The following is a 20,623-nucleotide window of genomic DNA, read 5'->3' as shown; positions in this document are numbered from 1 at the left end:
CAATTTACTCCCCCCAAAAAATTGGGGTCACAAAACTAGTTTTCTTGGTACCACCAAATTTTTGGATAAATCCGATTTTTTTTCTTTATGTCGGAACATAGAGATGTCGGAACATAGAGACGTCGGAACATAGAGACGTCGGAACATAGGGATGTCAGGGGCGTATCCAGGATTTTCCAATAGGGGGGCGTCAGGCATGAATGATCGCCGTCCTGGGGGATGGGTCTAAGGGGAGGGGTGTACAATTTTTGCTTTCGAAGAAGGGCTGAAATGTAAAATGGTGTCATATGCATGGGCGGCGATCCGTACTTCCGAGTGGGGGGGGGGGGGAATATGACCTTGTTGACTATCTAAGCGTAGCGCCACCATAAGTTGGCGCGAAGCTTACAAGAAAATTTTGGGATTAACAAACCCTCTAGATGGCCGGAAACGGCACTTCCCGAGGTTTCCAAGCGGCATATACCCAACTTTAAAATAGGGATGTCATGTCCGAAATATCTCATAATCAGGATCCTAAATACTTTTTTTTTTAATTTCGGGTGTTATTTTGGGAAAATTGCCCCTGTCAATCTTGTTTCAGGCGCAACGTTAGAATGTTCGAGAGCTCTTTTATATTATTCGATGAAGAAAATGGCCTCATGCAGGCTATTATAGGCCTATACACATGCAATACACAATTACACATATTTACATTCCTATAGGTACCGATTGCTAGGGCATCCAGGTGAAACGTGTATTAAGCATTACCCTGGTAACATGAGATTCTCAGCTGTTCGAGGGAACATGTACGTGTGTAGGCCTACTATAGGGCCTATATGAATACTATGAGGGTGCATATATGTACTATATCAATACCGTGGGCGCAATAATACATTTTGTTGTTATAGGGCCAATGAAGCCTACAGTCAACTATTTTTGCTTTATAAAGACGCTTTATTTGAAAAGATCGCACTGCGTTTATGGTAGGCGAGAAATGAAGCTAAAAAAGAGCCGTACATTAACGAAGATGCATAAATGTAGGCATGAAAATATTCTTATCCCTGGCATTTGGTGGGGGGGATATGGTGCATTACATCCCCTCCACCCATTTTCATGGGGGGATATATCCCCCCTCCACCCAGGATCGCCGCCCATGGCCATATGTGATCCATTTTTCGACCTTAATAATAAGCAACATTTCCAGTAAATATGGACACAAAATGCACAATTTAGTATGGCTGGCATGTCACTTAGTGTTTATAGTGATAATACAAACACAATTACCATCTATGTTTCTAAAACTATTATGCCGCCGAACTTCGCCAGAACTTTTTTTGGCAAACAAAAAATAAAGCATACGGGAGGGGGGGGGGGGGGTTGAGCGATCACCGACATCTCACATAAAGGTCGTCATCAATTTTTTTTTTTTTTTTTGCTAAACTTTTTTTTTTTGGTGACGGCCAATAGGGGGGGCGCGCGCCTGTTGCACCCCCTGGATACGCCCCTGGATGTCACCCTGAAGAAGGCGGTATGTTACAACGCGCTGTGCATTTTTGTTGTTGCTGAAACTCACTTTGGCAACACGCGCTGTACGTAACAACCCTACTTCACGTATCACTGCAAGTTAAGAAAAAACATATACCCTTGATTAAAACTCAGAATCATATGTTAAATTGATACCATTCATAAGTTTTGGTAACAAAATCACCACATCATGGTTATACCTAAGTTTGCTTGCCCGCATCGGCATTATTATTGTTAGGCCTATTTTTTTTTTCTGCAGACGTCCGTCATTAGACCAAGTGATGCATTTATCTTAGAATTTGTAACGAAAGTCTCGAAAGATAAACATTTTAAGCCGAAAATTCTTTAGTTACGAAGTGTTTTTTTTTTCTTCTATTAAAGACAGAGGCAATGTTTTGTTGCTAACTTATACTTTTATCATAAAATTAACAATTATCGATGGTTTTGACGTTGTTGTACTAAAGCCAACATATTTTATTACAGTTCATTTTTATTCATTTCTGATTATTTAGTGGAAAATAGATTTAGGTACATAGCCTACATAGAAAGGCCTCATGACAATTTGTACATAGTTCAGTCATGAATATTACCAAATTCAAGTGAATCCGGGCCAATTTAGTGTTGTTATTGTTGTTGTAGTAGACAGATGTGTGGAAATGACAGCCATCGTTTTGCTGTAAAAAACCGACCATGAACTCAACAGAATTAATTTTCAAGTTGCCTTTAAAATATTAACTTTGAAGTGTGTTTCCAAATGCAAATCGATGCAAGTGCATGGGTGCTAGTGCCTTCATCTGGAAGTACACACACGAATCGGCTTATATCGTACATATGTTATGCACTGGGAAATCATGCTTGTAGGATATTTTTGACACTGATTGTGAAGTTTTCATTTGTAAACTGTAGAATGATTAGTTCTTATCAAACTTCGAACTCTCCATAATTATCTAATTGTTGTAAGCAAGTCCAGGGCTACTTCACATAACACACTCTGCAATTTTTGACGCTACAAAGGAAAGGTAACAAGTTACTGCCACCTCCAAAAAAATATGTTGGCCAATCAAATGCGCTGTAAACTATATCGACCACCAATTACAAGTTGTGTAGCATAGGAACCGCTGAAGCGTCTCGGCGACGATTCATCATCCTCTGAGTGAATCAACTTACTAGCTAGGTGCGCATACGTACCCAGACGTATACAATCGATGTACAGTCAGTTGTAAACAACGTCTGGTATTTACGATATCGATCGAGTTGCATGAAAAGCCCTTACTGAATGGAACGGCTTGACTTCTGTGTTGGCCAAACCTGTAGACTCTGGATGTGTAATATGTGGCAAGGAATATGTAATTTTCCCGTGAGTTCACTTAGTTATATCTCTGTTATATCTCTGATAAGTTATATCTCTGATAATTTATACCGACATGTTGAAATCATGAACAGGCTATGCCTACTGTAGTAACAGACTTGGGGGACTAGGCCGTAGCATCGTTTGAATAGCACTGCAGTTACAATTACATTGCTAGGCCTAGGCCTAGATCAACAGACAGGGAAAATTAGCATCGTCCAACGTTGATTGGAGCCTTGAGGTTGAACAAAGGTAAAGTACAGTAAGGCCCAGGGCCTAACGTTAATTTAAGTCCTAGGGCCTAGGCCAGGTTCTATAGTATAGCCATGTCTTAAATTTTTCTATTTGGAGGCAAACATTGGCGACTTGATATACAAAATAGCTTAGCCTAGCTAAACTTATGTTACTGTGTTTAGGCCCTATCATTAGTTTTTAGGCCGTGGCTATTCTTACGACGAGTCGTAACAATTATTTATACACTAGTCTTACGACAAAGGCAAATTCAAGCGCAGTAAAGTAAATAAAGCAACTGCGCATGTAGTAGGGGTAACCCTAACCCTAAACATAACCCTAAACCTCAATCCTAACCCTTACCCTAACCCTAACCGGAAATTATTGTTTCTCCTCGTCGTAAAAATAGTACTTCTGGTCATGAAAATAGCAACTGCGCATGCGTAGTCGGGAATTATTCTTACGACTAGTCGTAACAATAGCCACTTTGTAGTTTTTAACCATGTTTAGGCTACAGATTAGGGAAATCTTGTAGACCTAGCCTGTAGGAATGCAGCCTAGCCTATGTAGTATGTCTACTTGAAGGGTACATACTAACATTGCCCATAGGCCTTACTTAGAATTGTATGCAATAAACCAGTTAAACATTTGGATGTCAGTATTATTGTCCGTGTTACATGTTACTTGGTAGCACAGTGATAGGCCTTGCATAGTAAACATTTAACTAGGAGAAGGCCTAGGGAATTGTTTTTGGTTTCCCAAAATGGAAAACTATGGAGTCACTCTTACCAACCTTGCAAATTCAAGAGGGGGAGTGTGGATTGCAAAGTCCACTATGATTATAACATGGGTCCCAACACAGCAGCATACAGAAATGTTTTACCCAAAGCCAATGCTACATTGAATTCATCAGGCACTCATACATCCGGAGTCTATGGCATGCTAAGTTCTTCAACACCATCCTCATTACCCTTCGGGAAAACAAGTCATAGTGTAGTTTTGATTAAAATGTGCAACATACTAGCCGGGTGAAAGATTCTGTAATAATGGTCCCAATTTTGTTTAGTTTTGCTTGAAATCCTCTTATTAGGGTTTTAATATGCTGTACATGCCTTGCCTAGTCCTATATTGTACTGTACATATCTGACCAGAGCTCACGCCATATGTAGAGTCTTGTACAGTGGCCTGAACTAGACTTTCTGGCCTTATGCTAGACACCAGCCCACCCTGCGTGTGCCCAAGCTTTGATATAACAAACTCATTAGGTTGGAAATCACCAGGTTTACACTTTTGGAGTCATATTTCTTTATTTACATTTTGTCAACAAGTTGTAAGTTGAAATGCATTCCCATTCTGAAAGAATTACGACAAATTTGATTAAAAAAATGTTGAATTAGAAGCCAACCGATGTGTAAGTTGTAATCCATCAGCCCTTTCTGGTTTCTTCCACATTTTTGGTCGCTTAAGTGTCATAAAAATAACTGCTGATTATTATTATTGTGTAAAAAAAACAGCTTCGTGCTCAATATTGTGTAGAGAACATTATGCAATTTCTTGATTATATATATATACAGTATCTGTACGTGTGATCAGAACTATGAGTCACCACACAGTGAAATACCAGTAACAATAATAATACCATACAGTTAGAGGCAGCTACTTTTAATTGGCTGCTGTACTTTTACATGTAATAATGTTGATGGTAGGCTCTAAGTAATAAGTAGCTTGAATCCTAATGAAGCTGTATCAATATGTTTATTTACATCTGTCGCTGTTATAAAATTGCTAGTTTAGATTCTGTCACTAAAGAGCCATATATATATATATTATATATATGGCCAAACTTATGTACAGTAATCTGAAAGTATATTCTCATACTTGAACTACTACTACTAGTGTTTATATTCACTCACTCCCTGCTAACGATGATTGGTTTATAATAACAAAACAAGTACTTAGGAGTCTTGAGTGCTTACTAAGTTGGCTGATCATTTCAGTCATTAGATTTGTCAAGTTGATTGTTTGATGATTGCACTCAGAGCATGCAAGTTACTTTCATTTACAGAGTTAGTATGGCATTAGTTTCAACTTCAGTTTCCTCAAGTATTTTTATTGCAATACAGCACATTGAAAGCATTGATACAATAATCCCATTCAAATTTCCTGTAACGATGTAGTCCGTGAAGACTAGTCAAGTTCAATTTCAAACTTATGACAAAAACAGCCCTTTTTTACCTTTTTCCCCCTTAAATATGGACCTTATAATGTGAGACAACATTTTTGAAATCATGGAATTATTAAAACACACAACGTTACTCATATCAAAGGTAGAAGGATATGGTTTGTTGATTAATTGTTTAATTCTCCTGAATAATACTTGTACTTAAGGTGTGAAAAAATTTACCAGATACTATATGTAAGAAAACAGTTTTCTGCTGGTAAGTAAGTGCATGGGTATCACACTGAGTCTGTTGCCCTGTATAATAATAATAATAATAAACAGACATTGTAATATTGAGGATTGATAAAGCGCAGATATATCCACCGATAACAGTGCTCAAGGCGCTTAGCAATATTACCCTGGTCAACGATAACCTGTCAAATATAGAGACAATCCCTCCACATGGCAGCAGTTAAACAGAGTCTAACTGACAATTTACCTCGTGGGTCCCCATTTATACACCTGGGTGAAGAGAGGCAATTGAGATCAAGTGCCTTGCCCAAGGACATCAACGCAAGAATCTGGCCAGGACTCGAACCTGCAAACCTTAGATCACAAGTCCACTGTCTTAACCACTTGACCACAACGCTTGTAGTAAAATAATCAAAATAGTCTTAGTTTAGGATGCTGGAAAACAAAAGTTAATACCACTGACAGGTATCACCCTTCCTTCCCTCCCTCTCTTCTCCTACCCACCTCATCCCTCCCTGTACTGTACCTTCCTCTTTTACCTTGTTTGGTACCCAAGTCAACTCCATAAAGTGTTCTCTTGGCATTTCAGTTTATTTTGTGACCACATTTGTGGCCCTCCAGCCCTGTCTTTCAAATCACAACTGCTATAGGCCTATATTGGCTTTTATCGAATGTCCGGTTATAGCAGTGGTGTGGGTAAGATCCTCCTCCAAGATTTAATCCACAGACAGGTGGTATGGTACTCAGTCCTATTAAATTGACCTATAAATTGCTTTATGACCACAAGAAAGGGCCAATAAAACATCTGTGATATTTGTTTCTTTCTGTGTTACATATATATCTAGTTAAAAGTCTACACAATGTAGGTCACTATAAATATAATATATGTATACATTATGTTATGTTGAATTGTTGATACCAGGTTTGCTGAAATTATATGTCTTATAGGTATTCTTTATATTCTATGTTGTACTTTAAGGTACAATTATTGTTTATCTCATTATTTGTGTAACAAGTTGGTTTTTTTATTTTATTTGTCTACAGTAAAGGGTCTATACTCTTTAAGGAAGGCATTCTTTGCTCAATAGCTACTATGACTTTAGATAATATTGAAAGTTTCCCTAAGACAACATGATCCTTATAATTGGTAAATAGTATAGGCCTTATGAGGCTATGCAGATGCACCATGATACAAAGTATACTTAACAGTACAGTAGAGTAAATAGTAGACAAAAATTTACACAAACTAGTGAGACACTTTTATTGGATTTTCAATTTAAGATATTGGTCTGAGAGCAGTAATGTATAATATAGTGACCACACTAAATACAGTGGCGGACGTCCATACAGTCAGGGGGCGGATGCCCCCCCCCCCCGACGTACGTAATCAAATGGACTGCTGGCACCCTATTCAGTGTTTTACCACTTTTTACTTATTTGCAATTATTGACTTTTTTATTGCGCTCTTATCTACCTATTGACGTTTGGCACATTTTGTTGGTGTAAGTTTCTGACAAAACGCTCTAAAGGCTATTTATTCTTTGTTTATCTGCAAATTAGCCAGGCCCGGAAAGGGTCATTTCTGGCGATCTAGGGAGTATCTTTACTCAAAAACTTTCTGCTTTGCTTAGATAGTGACGAAAGCGCCCCTACAGACTATTCTCCCCCCCCCCCAACCAATACCCCTAGCTCCGCCACTGACAAAATACTGTACTGCAATGCACACTAGCATCCAGGTTCATGTATAAGTTATAGTAGCCACTCCCTGCTTCAATGGTTTACTGTATAAACTGATAAATGATCACACACATGTACATGGGAAATTACTGCCCTCAGTTTTATTTGGACAGGTATTAAAACCACCAAAAATACAGTCCTTTACATGTAGTATCTTATTTAATATGTCCTTTATCAATCTTCTTACGGTTAAAAAAAATAGACCACCTTTAGGAATTTATTTTTTCTTCAGTTTTCACTCTCTTCAATTAAGGTATGTTCCTGTGGATTGCCCAAATATTTGTTGGAACTATTTCCCTTTTCTCCTTTCGTGCTAATCTTTTCAAATTTTCATTGGCTGCAAAATTGTTGTGGTCAACAGTCCTCTATGAAGATTTCGGGGGAGTGCTATTAATTGGTCCTATATGCTGTTTTCAAAGGTTTTTGGGGGGGGACAAATGAAAAGAATTTTTGGCAATTATCTTCAATGATAGTATTTTTTGTGAAACTTTGTGTGCACTATACTGTATGCCTGACATATAGTAGCCCACGTGTATAAAGCAGGTCAGTGCTAAGTCAATGCACTTGCTATGATAATTGTACAACTTATCATCAAAGTGAAGCATCAACAGGTTTAACAATGGTTTTGAATGAACAAGTGGGAAGTATTTCTATTTGACGGAAGTAGTACTAAGTCATTGTTCATCCATTGAATGAATTGGTTTTTACTACCTGTAATAGTTTTGTGCTGATTATGTCCATCGAAATACGGTAGTACTCGGTGAACCTTCCCAAACAGTAGCATGCCGTTTAAATATATACTTAATCAATTGCTACGTATACCGTGAACCATTAGAGGAAATAATCAAAGCAGAATATCATGCCATTTCAATTTGAAGGATTCGTACAATAGTTGTCATGGTAACTCATGATAGAAGGACATGCTACATGTATAGAAAGCTGATTCAGGTGTCTGTAATAAATAGGTAAAAAAAAAAGTACCATCAGCCTGACATCTGGAAATTTAATTTGCATAAGTCAGGCAATGAAACAAGTCAAGACAACAACTTGACAAGTCACTGTCAAATGCTTTTAATTTAGAACTTTAATTTATATCTCTCCTACATGCTGCTTATGACCATACATATGTGATCAGAGATGCATACTAAATGGAACGACTCCATGGCCCGGTGACAACGAAAAACATTCATAATTAAGTGGAAGTATGAAGTGCACTAGTTGAAAGGGGTAAAATATCCTTGATTTATAAATGCATTTGAAAGAATTTACATAGAAAATGTGACTTTTTCTAGTGAATCTTTACTCTTTATTCTGAATGTGAGTGACAGATAAAGTTAAGCCTGTATATGAACACTTTATTGCATTGTTTCTTTCAAATTTTCTGCATGTCATGTAACCTTTTCTCCGTCATGTTTGAGAGTGTTACACGAATAAATCAAATCTTTCTGTCATGGATGCATGTATACCAAACTGCTCATATTTCAGCTACAAAACCCCATAAATTTTCTTTTTTTTCTGTATTTGATGTTTGATTATAATAATTACACAACAGCTGCAGGAGCAGAATAAGCTGTCTGTGTAAACAAGTAAATTTCAGATTTATTTTGAGATCTTTTGTGAGTATATGTATACTCGATCGGCTCTTTTGCTGTAGATATACGTAGCTACAGTAAAATATAAATTCAGTATACCGTAGGCAACAAATTAATTGTACTAATGTATTACTTCTGCATACTGCCTATACCTACCTGATCTGTACAGCCCTACCATGATTACCAGCTATTTAAAAATACCAAGACTAGACATTGACAATATAACTGCTGGTCTACATAAACTTAACAGGGGGAGTGTAATTAAATGGTAGCTGATGAACAGGCTAAAAGCTACTTAGTTAAAAGCAGCCTACTTAGAAAACTTTTGCAGGTTGTTGCCCAGACATCCTGACTATCTTTGAAGGTTTTCAAAACAGTGTAGCCAACTATTGGTGTCTAAAATCAAGCTAAGTCCAGACAAAGGTCACTGGAAGTGTGAGTAGGCTATTCGCTACAAAGGGTAACAGCTTTATTTGGATTATCTCAAAGGAGGATAGTGAGATTGTCTTGGTGACTTTTTTTCCATTTGATCTGACTAAAACATTTGAGATCTGGATTCGATCATTGCAGGGTGGATCTAATAATGTGTTATTATCAGATCGAGGCGATCAGATACAGTAATCTGTCCTGTGGCAGAGATCAGTGGACATTGATACCAGATTTTGGGAAAATGTTTACAAATAAAACCACTCTCCTGATCAGAGTGGGTAAAGAATGTGCACATATCTGTGAGTGCCATTATAAATGTAGAAGTTGCATACAGTAATAGGCATACATGTGGAAAAGATGTTTTTCTAGGGGGGAGGGGAAGAGAAAAAATACTTTTCTGTTAATTAGGAATCTGACATCCATGTTTATGTTGCTCAGTGGAATTGACTCTAAATACCACCAAATTTGTGGCCTCTCTGCTGTCATTATATCAAATATTATTAGCCTTGTTATTATGTTTGTTGTTATTCTTATTGCAATTATTATTCTTGTTCTTATGGTTATTATTTTATTATTATCACTATCAGTGTCATCATCATTAGAGGGGAGTCAGTGGCTGAGATGGTGGGCCCAGGGGGGGGGGGAGGGGCAGGACTAAAACTTTTAAGGCCACTGGTGCTCTGTATTATTATTTTAAAAACCTGACTTTCAAAAGATATCTTTTTGACTGGTCTTATTATAAATCCATTGTTTTGTTTTGACTCAATACTCCAAAGTGGATTGTGACCTTTGACCCACAGTAGCCGTACCTGCTAAAAGTCAGTTGTGCTAGTTCCATCTCTTACGTACCTGTACACATGTATAAGAACAATATTATTTTTACACAAGGAAACTGTTGCAGTGTGTGAAATATTATCAATACCATACGTAGTGGTCTTACACAATGTTTGCCTTCTCTCGATCACCTTGTGAAATTCTATACAGTAAAGGATATTGCATGGCCTTATGGTTCACAGTCATTGCCAACACACATATTAAAAACAGTACATTCAACTAGTCGTAATATTCCAATGTCACATGTTGACGGATATTGTTCCACTTATGTATTTTGTTGCATTGCTACCTTTCTCATTGTCACAAGGTTTGCGATTCCATTTACCTGCTCAAAGTTTCCTTGTCACTTTTCAGAGGAAATTTGCTAACATTTATAAGACTACCGTAACCTATTTTGCACATAGGATTCTGTGCAACAGTTTCTTTACTCTTTTGTTAGCAGACTTTTCGTTATTGATGGGGCTAATTTACACAGTCTGCTTTATGTATAAGCTTCCTTATTGTGAGGAGACAAATAACTGACATAATTTACTTTGCCTTGAGTTAATTACCAGTCAATATAGCATTATAATATAGTATTAACTACAGGGTATTCATGATTTAAAGGTATGCTGTATTGGCCCCAAATATGCTAGATATTTGAATATGGTCACCTTTTGGTCAAAAATTCTTAAACTGTTTTTATTACAACCTTGTGGGAATTTTTCCTCGCTGGGACATTCAGGAAAAGTCTGAGAACAATTTGGAGAATTAAAGACCTCCAGGAAAGTACTTTTTGAAAACTTCTAGCAATTATAGCGTGCTATAATTTGGGGCCTATTACACTGACTACCTTTAACTTTCTTATAAATAACCATATTTGGCGCCATCAGTCTAGAGGAAACGATCGACCGCTGCGCTCTCTGCTATATATGCTACAAGTTCTGTAGTTTCCTCTTGGCAGAAAGGAACACTATTTGCATATTATTATGATAATAAAGCAAATGGCAGTTATGCTAAAACACGTGCAGATATGCTTTAAGCCTTTTCCTTATTCTAAATGTCATTGATATGTTTGTTTTGGATTCAATTGGTTGCAAACCTTCTCTGCAGGATGTACTATATAGTACTGACTAAGACAATAATCATAGTAGTTTATTTTGATAGGGTGAGCTCACTCATAGCTACTCATGACTAATATCCATCAGATCATCGGTTTAAAATAGTGTATAACATGTCTAATGGTATAATGGTGTATAAAACAGTTCGGATTGATTTTTATATTTTGTAGGGTTGAACATCATGTGTGCTGATGGGATGAACACACCTTATACAGTAACTATTCATGACTAATTTTGAGAAAATTGGTTTACAATTTGTAATAAAATAGAAGTTTCGTTTTTGTATTATGTAGGGTTGGACATAATGTATGCTAATGGGATGAACACACCTTATAGCTACTAATGACTCATTTGAGAAAATTGGTTTAAAATTGTTCAATAAAATAGAAGTTTCATTTTTGTATTTTGTAGGGTTGGACATCATGTATGCTGATAGGATGAACCCACTCATAGCTACTTATAACTAATTTCTAGAAAATTGGTTTAAAATGTTGTAATAAAATAAAAGTTTGATTTTTGTATTTTGTAGGGTTGGACATCATGTATGCTGATAGGATGAACCCACTCATAGCTACTTATAACTAATTTAGAAAATTGTTTAAAATTTTGTAATAAAATAGAAGTTTCATTTTTGTATTTTGTTGGACATCATGTATGCTGAAAGGATGAACCCACTCAGCTATTATGACTAATTTCTAGAAAATTGGTTTCAAATTTTGTAATAAAATAGAAGTTTCATTTTTGTATTTTGTAGGGTTGGACTATCATGAGTGATGATAGGATGTACCCACTCATAGCTATTTATGACTAATTTCTAGAAAATGTGTTAAAACTGTAATAACACAGAAACTTTTGGCATAAATTGTGGTACATATATATCTTTTAGGTGCATATTACATCACAGAGATTGTTTTACTTGTTCAAGGAATAATATTAACAGGACTGTACATTTCATACAATTTAACGAATAATCAAGATAAAATTATATGTGGCAGGTGTTATTCTGTAATTTGAGTGTCAATTGCACACAGTTAGGAAGTCATTTATTAATCAATTAGCTTGGAACTCTTCATTTCATAATCATTTATGCTGGCGTGTCATTCATTCATATCATGTTCAGTAAGTCTTTCACCTTTAAAGTGTGTCCTGCTTTACGTCTCATGCAGTTGTACCCCCAGAATTTGGCCATTTCCCCCCCCCCCCTCCCTGCCCCCTCAAATATGAATGGAGTTGCAGGCATCCCTGTTTGGAGCTTGTACTGTTCCAGCTTGTGCATGTGTACAGTACTTGAAATTTATTAATGTTATCTGGCTAAAATTATTCTTTATTTTGTTGATTTGATATTTGTTTATATGTAAGTGTCTGTATGTCTATGTGTCTGTATGTATATATCTGTATGTTTATCTGTGTGGTTGTATGTATACATCCATGCATATGTATGCTAGTATGTGTGTGTATGCACAGCTGTATGTATGTATCAACTTTTTTTGTATTGTAGTTGCATAGTTGGAATTTTTGTTTAGACCATTCCTTTGACTGAACCATTCTGGAATGAATTTCTTTGTATTTCGTATAAACGGGATATTTTCTCTTTTTCAAATAATCGGAATCGGTATGATTATGAAAAAAATAATCGGTAATCGGTATTTTCTGTTATGCATAATCGTTTGAACACTACTGTCTTTAGTTTCTAGTCGCCTCAAGTTTAATAGCTTCAGAGGGACTTCATTGAAAGAACTTACCTTAGAATATCCAGAATTCATAGATTCATCACAAGTAATACATTTTTGGTAAAAGAAACCATCAGATTTTATCTATCTTGACCTCAAACTTGACCTGCTAGGTGCAACATTGCATAATTACTAAAAATTAAAAATGTTTTCCTGGGTGGTCTGACCAGGCTCTTAATTATTCTCAGACGTTGAGGCAGGTAAATATAGATAATTGAAAGATTTTTATTGGGCTAATTTTGGTATTCAAGGTTTCCTTCTTTTGCTCAATACTAGAAAATCCTATGAGCTTGTGTTAGTCAAATTTCATCTCAAATTCCTGAAGTAGAAGTACAGTAAACCCAAAATGTTCTAATCATATTCCACGGGTGTATCTAATACTGCCGTGAAAAGTGTCCATGCAACAAAATGTTGGGATGCATGGCCTCCGCATTTCTAGAGGCTTCAAAAGAGACATTTTTTTCTGAATGAGAAGTAGTAGTAGGCCTGTGCCATTTGTTGTTACATGGTACGACCTATCACTCTCGGCTTTAATTCCAGGTAAATGAGATTTCTCTCCAAAGCCTTTTCAAGTAGTTACCAGAGAATCACAGGTTTTTCAGTTTTGTTTATTTACTACTGTACCTAACGGTAGCCTTGTTGAGAGACCAATGAGGTGATAGACTAATCACATAGACAAGTCCCCCCCCCCCCCCCGCCTTTATCATCTTTGTTCCTGTAATGTACTTTTAATAAGAATCAACTTACCTCTCTCTGTTACAGGTTTGAATCGATTGATGTCAAACATTCTGTGTCCAGCATAAAAGAAAATCCCTAAAATCACTGCAGACAGCTCTTTCTGTTGCAGACAGAGGGACCAGGCTTCATATCCTGTTGTTGACTCCACTAGTCATTAGCATGCAAACACTGTAGCAATGCTGTAGTCTGTATGTCTGCAGGGATCACTCAGTATACCTTATCGTTTCATGTTATGAAGGTACTGTATGAATTTCACCTTTTTTTTGGGGGGGGGAGGGGGTGGATGAGGAGGGGAGGTATAGGAGGAGTCGACTAGAGGATGGACACTCTTTTCAGTACGTAATGACATACATTGTTGGACCGATCTTTTCGTACCTTTCCCTCTACTGTTTGTTTTATCTCATTCTTATACTTGAATGAATCTGGTTACTTATTGGTTTTCTATTTTGCAGTGAAGGGGTAGGGGAAAGGAAAAGTGGGCGGATGAAAGAACTTGGGAAGAACCAGGGGAAACCATCATTGACCAGCCTATGTGTAGAGTTAATCCCATCTACTAGTACCAGTCATTTCCCTTCCAACCCTCCTATTCTCCTCCCCCCTTCCTCCCCTCCCTCATTCTCTGATGTTGTATGTTTTTCCTGGTTACATTATCATGTAAATAGTCACTATTGCTTTGAAGTATAGAGCTCTGTACACTTAATTACTTCCTGTATATATACTGTGTTTTCCCACGGACTGTGCATGCATGCTATAAATGCACATATACTACAGAACCAAATTTTTTCCCCTTTAAAGGGTTTTAAGACTTGTGCAAAGAAAAACGTCTAATGCCGTTAATCTGACCTAGTTTCGAATGAGGTGTAACAGAAGTGTTAGACACCACCATCGATCCCAGAAAATACACACACAGCTTGCTACCGTCGGTAATTAGACACTAGTGTACAGTCAGTACATACAGCTGCGGTCAATACCCACAGCACAGTGAACGATACATCGATGGACATCTCTGGTCCAGCTAAAGATAACAAGGTACCACGTTTCATTACTGTCTGCATTTTGTAGCGACAAGAGAAAAACTTCACTTGCAAGCAACGGAAAGTTAACTTTTTAAAGATGGCGGCACGCTGTTTGGGGCGAGTCTTCAACGCCTTTAACACTCAGCCATGCGACATATCATATGTCCACCACAACATTGCAGACAAAAAGTATACATGTGCCATTTGTTTCAGGAAAACACACACTGAGACGGAAAAGCTGTGTAATCGTCACATGAATCGGTAATTTAAATCCATGTTCCGTTGACATTGAACAGCAAATAAAACTTCCCCCTCTTAATTTAAGGATAAATTAGCCATAGGAAAGACTGGAATTGTGTCAGGAAAAGTATAGTTAGATGGGAATCCCCCTCACTGCCTTCATCAATGAGAGAGCACGATGGAGTGAAAATCAACTTGATTCTAAGTTTAGAAGTTTGGACGATGCTTTTACTACACTTTTTGGATCGTTTTTGGATGCGAATATAATGCACTGTGTATAAAAATTTGATCCGAATGTTGAGGTCTGAATTATATAACAGCTGCATGCATCATTCAAATAATTTAAAATACTAGCAGACAGCACCAGAAGTGCTGTTAGCTGCCACTTTATTACAAATTATGGACAGTGAGAGTTTTTGGAGAGATCTGTGCTCACTTTAACATTTTCTGAAAATGTGAAAAATTGAAACTTTTCAACTGCCATCAGTAGCAATTATCAAGCTTGCACCTGGTGATGGTCTATAATTTACCTTACCTGTTTACTATGCTCCTCTCTTACCTGTCTCCCCACAGTCTTAGCACTCTTGTTCTACCGTGCCTAGCATGAACTGGTAAACCTTGTCTATATGGACGTTCACTGTGATCCAAAGATAGTAGGAAGCATGCAACCATAATTTTATGTGCCATCTTGAATGATTTACTTTCATGTACACAGGATTCATGCAGTGGCGGAGGGGGTATTGGTCAGAGGGGGCGAGAATGGTCTGTAGGGGCGCTTTTGACACTATCCAAGCAGAGCGCCACCAAGGATTGGCGCAGAGCGTACAGAAATTTTTGGACTAAACATACTCCCTAGAACGCCGGAAATGACCCTTTCTGGGCCTTGCTAATTTGCAGATAATGTGACAAATGTCAATAGGTAGATGAGAGCACACTAAAAAAGGCAATCATCGCAAATAAGTAAAAAGTAGTAAAAAGCTGAAAAGGGCGCCAGCAGTCCATTTGAGTCCGTCAGGGGGGGCATCCGCCCCCCTGACTTTATGGACGCTCCGCCACTGGATTCATGGAACAGCACATATATATATATATATATATATATATATATATATATATATATATATATATATATAGTAGAAAAGATGAGGACAACATGTAATGCCTTTAAATCCAACATAATATTTAGAATCTAGAAATAACTACACGCTACATTAGTTTTCGGACACCCTGGTCCTTCGTCAGGCGTAAAAAGAGTGATTGAAATCACGATGGTCTACTGTTAGCCCCAGACTGCTCAAAGTGCTTGAACCAGGAAAGAAAAGCCATATCCCTATTGAGACCATGACAGTGTGAACGTACTTTAAGGATCTTTTCCATTTCCTTCGAGTTTCTTTTATTATGGTCAGACAAATTACCCAGGATTATGGCAAACTTAAGACAGTTGATATTGTACTTGTGGAAGATTAAAATGTTCAGCCACTGGAAAACTGGTGTTGTTGAGTCTGATTGTGCTTTTGTGATTATTACTGTAAGTCGTAAATTAAAGGGAGTGGAGGTTTGGCCAATGTATTGTATATATCAGGACAGAGAACACAGGTGATAACAAACGGAGTGTCACAATTGTAAGGACCTGGATGTAAATATATATATTTTAAGACATTTTTGAAATTTTCCACACTATTCCACATTCAAATACAGACACAGAAAATGAACAGAACTTTTGAGGTTTTTGTGTCAAATCACCATACACGACATTCGTTAATTTACTTCGCTCCTCGCTTACCTGTCTCTTTGACATTGAAGAATGCTTATTCATACATTCCTTTGCACTGCTTTCAAATGTATATGAAAGTGAAATCCCTGTACTTGAATCACAATTAGCTTTCACATACGGTAGTTTCACCCACTTACATCGTATTCAGCGCTCATGAATGGCAGAATTATACCCTCTTATCTTTACCTGTGAGGTGATATCATTCATCTGAGGTGCATTTTAGCTATCAGCTGTCACATATATCACAGTGGGTTGGGACTTTTTCTGGGGGTTGTTCATTTGAACAAAGAATGGTCCAAAAATCAAAGAATGATTACTCAGTCATTGCTAAGAGAGGTAATAGGGTTTTAGGTATGATCAAGATGAACTTCAGTTTTCTGAAAGAGGACATAGTTAGGCTTCATAAGCAGTTGGTTAGGCCTCATCTGGAGTATGCTGTGCAGGCTTGGAACCCATATTTTGCTAAGGATAAGGAAGTACTTGAAAAGGTCCAGCGGAGGGCTACTAGGATGATTAGTTCCTTAAAGAGTGTTCCTTATAATAGGCGGTTACAACTGTTGAATCTCACCACACTGGAGCTTAGGAGGTTACGTGGGGACTTGATCCAGGTTTTCAAGATTGTGTATGGTTTCGACAATTTATCCTTTACCGACTTTTTCATGTTTGCTAACAGTAGTTGTACCAGAGGTCATTGTCTTAAACTCCAAAAGTCACATAGTAGGATTAATATTCGGCATAACTTTTTTTCTAATAGGGTTGTGAATGAGTGGAATGGTTTGCCTGAGAAAGTTGTACTTGCAAGTAGTGTCAATGGGTTTAAGAATGCTTTGGACAAGCACTTTAAGCATTGTAATCGGGTCTGAGTGTTTGTGTCTTCAGTTTTTTTGCTCTCTCTATAGGGTCCTTGATGGGGACTTAAGTGTCCCTCCTGATCCTTTTTTTCTACTAAACTAAACTAAGTGCTGTTTTTCGAAATGTATCTCAGACAGACGTCTTTAATCTTGAACCTGCCTAGTTTTCACATATAGTATAATTATTACATTTTAGCATGAACGACAAAAATGTCTTGAGATCTTATCCGTGAGGCACCATCATTATATCATCCATGAGTTTCCTCTGTGAATAGTGCAGTTGTAACACATGCACTTTCGACAGAAAGTACCCTCGAACCAATTAATACTGAGACCAACACTATTAAAGTATTATTAACAGTGGGGTCCTTGCCCCATGCAATTGCACTTCTGCCTCAAATGTGTGCCGAATGATTTTGGCATAGATGTCGATTTTTTAATCTAAATTTGGAATAGAATTTAATAGACCTTTTAACCCTGGATGTCAATTTAGTTTGTCTTTTTTTGTTTTCTTTATCCTTACACCATTCGACAAGACCTCAACTTCTGTTTTGACATTTAACTGCTTCAAAAAGTCTGCAATCTTGTGATCGTCAGGAAATGCTCAGGCTCACCACGGCCTGCAGACAGAGCCGGAAGTGGTTGTAGGATTTTTATGACTTACGGTAGATTATGCACTTATTTGAAAAACATTCTCTTATATTTGAAATCAAACAAGTGTGAAAACACCTTTATAGTGCTGTAGATGTAGGGTTCGTTGAGACTTCTTTGTTGTGTGGTAGGAAAATCGGTGAGATTTAATTGACAAAATGATTCCTATTAGTATACCATTATGGTGTGGTATACCATTGGGTCGACAGCTGCTACCGTTCAGTACATGCAGTACTAAAGATTTATTAAAATGATTGAAACCAAGCATGCTAAAATATGTGTTCTGTGAAGAATTAATCTGAGCTTCTTGTCCCCCAGCAGGTACTTTCATGGATGAGACATAATAATATTCATATTAGCAGGTTTCCTGTGTGGTATTATATTGTTGATCCTACAGTTATGTATTTCATACAATGTAATGTGTATTGTTATCTACCATGTAATCATGTCATCGATGTAGAACTATGTTATAATTTATATGATTGGACAATGCAGTTCAAAGGTTTATATATATATGTATGTATGTCATAGATCCAATCATCCAACAAGAAAACAAGGAAAATTGAAACAAGCACTTGCGGGCCTTCTACTGCATTCATCTCCCAGCGCTTGTGAAGTCTATAATCTTCCTGTTCCTAGGGATATTGGCAATTCTTTTCTCACCGATAAAAACCCCCTCGAGGTAAAAGTATGTTCCTGTATACGTGGGTAGTACGTACGTCACTAGGTCTGCTCTCTCTTCAAATTTCTCTTTAGCAGCTTTTGAGAAGGCTTGAGGTCACCAGCCCAACCTTTATTCAAGTTTTCTAATCTAATTAAGCTCATAGGTAATTAACTATTTCACTGTAATTTAAGCGCTGTCTGTCAAACAGGAACCTGCTCAAAGTACCACTCGTAGTTTATTCTCAGACGAGAGGATATTAAATTAACCCTTCCTGAATTATCCTAAGACCCCTGATCATAATCACCTGAGCATTAATTGATTCCATCAATTCCACAAATCTTTTCCCTCGGGTAGATAGTGTTTTTTCCCCAAATTGGCAACATTGCCAAATAACATTTTGAACTACAAGTGACATTTTCAAGTATTTCTGAGAGTCTTCTTCTTCCATTTGAAATGAAACTTGACTATGTACATCCCATTTAAATTGAACTACATCGTTGTCATAGAGCTGTTAAATACTATCGGAAATTGTTTTTAAAAATGTACCAAAACCATCTCATAAGGCTGAGCCCTAGAAGAACTAATATAATACACGCACACATAAAAGGAAAAGAAAATGGTTACGAGTCACATGTGCTTCATTACTTCGGCAAACTCTAGAAAACACGCTTAGAAACTTTTCTCAGTAAAGTCATCAAGGACAGAACCCTTAAAAGTCCACAAGACCCAAACAATACAGCACCATCCATTCCATCAAGTGGGGTGAATGAACAACAATCGAATGGTTCGTACATTAGAAAGCAAACGCCTTGTAGGCTTGCAGACGTTCATACAGAGCCACAGTTGTACATTGCTATTAAAGTTACACTGTAGTACTACTACGGTGGTTCAGTTCTGAGTGTTTTATAACGGGCCTAGGGGTTGCTCATTGAAAGAAATCGGCCAAGTATGAAGCAGAGAAAGAGGTTGTAGGTAGTGAGCACATCTTTGGCAGCTGAATCAGTTTGTAGATTTATTTTGGTCTATTGGTATTGTAAACACAGTGTTTAATCTCACTCTATTGTTGAATAAATGGATCTGTTGTTGACAAGGGACACAGAGAATTGGATTGCTTTGCTCTTTATTGTGAGTAGATTGGGAAAGCTCTGCAACTATCTTGGTCAAAAGACTGTTATTGGCATCAACATATGATGAGGATATTAGTAGATGGGAGCACAATAATAGATAGACTATATCCAGTACCTGTTGATTAGTGCTTCAATGCTTTAAAATGTTTGGGGTGACAGAGGAGGGGAAACCTGGGCATTTGAAGTGGGTGGGCCAAATTTTTAGAGCAATAAGGGAGATGTGACACCTTTTTTCTTGGGGGGGGGGGGGGGGGTGGGGTGAGAGAAGCACAAAGTTACCTCAAAATGTACCACAGGTTTCAAATTAACACATTTTCATTACAACATTTCCTGAGCTGTTTTAGAAAGGCATCTTTTAAAAATGGTAACAATAGGACACTTTCAGAATTTTGCAAAAAAATGGAAAAAGGTAGCATACCTTTTATTACCAAGTAGGAGCACTTCTAGGATATACATATATATGTATGAGGGTTTTTCACAAACTTGGGGGCAGAAACAACCTCTACTTGCAATTCTGCTGCCATGATTCCTTGGACTATCCATGGACTTAATTTGTCGGTACAATTATTGGAACTCATTCAAACCTGGAATATCCTGGCCTCTTAATAGATTTAAAATAGATTTAAAATCAAGATCTGATATCTATGC

At 37.4% G+C, this 20,623-nt stretch overlaps 1 protein-coding gene across 2 annotated transcripts in view; it reads left to right on the top strand.

The window, feature by feature from the left end:
* The first annotated feature begins 2,699 nt into the window (after positions 1-2,699).
* Positions 2,700-20,623, top strand: part of LOC139962616 (protein still life, isoforms C/SIF type 2-like) — a 104,806-nt gene continuing 86,882 nt past the window's right edge. Inside the window, exons 1-2 of one of the 2 annotated variants that reach the window (XM_071962755.1) lie at positions 2,700-2,860; positions 13,680-13,893. The gene's annotated coding sequence lies outside the window, so the exon portion shown is untranslated. The remainder of the gene's footprint in view (positions 2,861-13,679; positions 13,894-20,623) is intronic. The other variant, XM_071962756.1, reaches the window with a different exon arrangement.

This window comes from Apostichopus japonicus, chromosome 21 (genome assembly GCF_037975245.1).
Source record: "Apostichopus japonicus isolate 1M-3 chromosome 21, ASM3797524v1, whole genome shotgun sequence".
Lineage (NCBI taxonomy): Eukaryota > Metazoa > Echinodermata > Holothuroidea > Aspidochirotida > Stichopodidae > Apostichopus > Apostichopus japonicus.
This window is presented reverse-complemented; position numbering and strand designations above follow the sequence as displayed.